This window comes from Eumetopias jubatus, unplaced genomic scaffold (genome assembly GCF_037043125.1).
Source record: "Eumetopias jubatus isolate StellerSeaLion01/CBP00866 unplaced genomic scaffold, mEumJub1_p1.0 scaffold_3, whole genome shotgun sequence".
NCBI classification, from domain to species: domain Eukaryota; kingdom Metazoa; phylum Chordata; class Mammalia; order Carnivora; family Otariidae; genus Eumetopias; species Eumetopias jubatus.
Window position 1 is genome coordinate 89136262 of NW_028274809.1, and position 2331 is coordinate 89138592.

At 38.6% G+C, this 2331-nt stretch overlaps 1 pseudogene; it reads right to left on the reverse strand.

Moving 5' to 3' along the window:
- Nucleotides 1–585: 585 nt before the first annotated feature.
- Nucleotides 586–897, reverse strand: LOC114207348 (ATP synthase F(0) complex subunit g, mitochondrial pseudogene; annotated as a pseudogene).
- Nucleotides 898–2331: the final 1434 nt, after the last annotated feature.

Genomic DNA, 2331 nt, shown 5'->3' on the forward strand with positions numbered 1-2331 from the left:
TGATTTGACCATCACTTACTATTTTAAAAAATGTCCTTTGCATTCCCACACTTGCATTTCTCTTATCATTAAATACTTTCCAATGATATATTTTTTTTTCTCATTAAACTTCTAAATTGGTCCTATTCTGAAATGTATCTAAATTCAATTCAGAGGGGCGCCTGGATGGCTCAGTCGTTAAGCATCTGCCTTCGGCTCAAGTCATGATCCCAGTGCCCTGGGATCAAGCCCCGCAGCATCAGGCTCCCTGATGAGCAGGAAGTCTGCTTCTCCCTCTCCCACTCCCCCCTGCTTGTGTTCTCTCTCTTGCTGTGTCTCTCTCTGTTAAATAAATAAATAAAATCTTGAAAAAAAAATTCAAGTCAGAAAGAGAAAAATAATCAAATTCTCCAGTTTGGTTTTTGTTAAATTGGAATGATACAGTACCAGTCTGGTATCAAAATCCAGACTAAAGAATTAACTTTCTTTTTTTTTTTTTTTTTTTTGATACATTATCTTCTTTTATTCAAATACCAGTCTGATCACACATGGTCCAAGAACACTCAAATAATAAGCCACATATAAACAGATGTTAGAGATTGGTCTTCAAACATTATAGCCAATGATGCCACGCTTGCCTGTGATCTCGCTGACATAAAACCACATCCACACCTCGGTGGCCACCAAACCATTCAGCAGAGCTTCCTTAACTGTGAGCTGTTTGAAGCTACCAGTTTGAGCACTCTTGACTATTTTTTTCAAGCTCTGAATAGTTGTAGGGATCTCAGCAGGGGTTGGAGGAACCAGCTCAACCGTGGCATAGTGCCAAAATGTGGCCAGTTGAGGCTTTGAGTAAGTCACAGCAGCATTCACCAGCGCCGGGGCCTTCTCCGCGAGGTTACGGACGAACTGGGCCATTGTTCCAAGCTGGAAGGTCCATCGCCCCAGACAGTTGCTGAATGTCACCCCCAAGAATTAATTTTCAATTAATATTGATACATCACTTTCTATGTATGAATGAAACATCTAGTTTTCCATTTATTTATTTATTCATAGATGTGCTATGTATTTGTTGCTCTATGCCAACCATTGTTTTACAAAGATCGTTGATAAAATGTTTTTTAAAAAGCTAGGGGGACCAACTGAAGAACACTTTACAAAATACCTGACCAGTACTCTTGATAAGGAAAATCTGTGTCCTAAGATGGTCAACCGAGCCTGCGGGAGAGTCCCAGTCCTTGCCCCGGGGCTCTTCTGGGTTCTCCCTGCTCCGCTTCCCACGCGCATCAATCCAGGTTCTTTTCCCTGCCCCACTTTGTGTCCGCACCAAAAGTGCCAAGTATGTGGAAGTAGAAGTGTATAAATTGTACCCTTTGTTTGTGCTTGGGGCTCAGACTTTTGGAAACCGCTCTCTTCTGAGCCCCTCAGCATTAAATAAACCTCCTATCCTCCAAGATCTCCAGGTGCCATTTGGTTCTTCTGTTGGGCGATTCAGTTCAGGTTCTGTAACACTCCTAAAAGCTGTCTAGGTCATTAAAAACAAGGGAAGTTTCAAAAACTGTCACAATCAAGAGGAGCCTAAGGAGATAGGATGACTAGATGCAATGTTAGTATCCTGGATAAGATTTATAATAGACAAAGTAGGTATATAAAGTAAGGAAATCTGAACAAAGTATGGGCTTTAGTAAGAAATACATTGATATCATCTCATTAATTTTGACAAATGTACCATCAAATGCAAGATGTTATTAATAGAGGAAACTAAATGTGGGGTATTATAGGAATTCTCTGTACCATCTTGGCAATTTTTCTGTAAATCAAAAACTGTTCTGAAGTTAAAAAAAAATTAGAAGCTGGAAGCTGTAATATATTTAGCTCTAAACTCCTTGTCATTTTACAGAGGAAGAGACTGAAGGCCATAGAGAATGTATAACTTGCTTAGGTTGGGATACAGCTTATCAGTAAAAATAAAAGCCCTGGAACCAGGAAATGACACGTTCTTTGGGATAACTGATAATCAATTACACCATTGAAATACATATCAGTACTTATAGGAAAAACACCTTTAGTATGTATTTTTTATCCCTTGACTTTAATGCCATATTAACTAGGTCCAATAGTATTTTTAGTAGTATCTTACCATGGTTTAAATTGATAGCATTTTCTGTGGCCTCTAGGTAATTTCTGGCTGCCCTTTCTTGTTTTGGTCCCTGTCAGTAATCCATTTATATGCTTTCTTTGCCTCTGCATAGCTGATATCTCTAACACTTGATCTGATTTATTTCCATTTACTTTAAAATTTTTTAATTTCTTGCTTTATTGATGTCTTTGGGGTAAAAACTTATTACAATG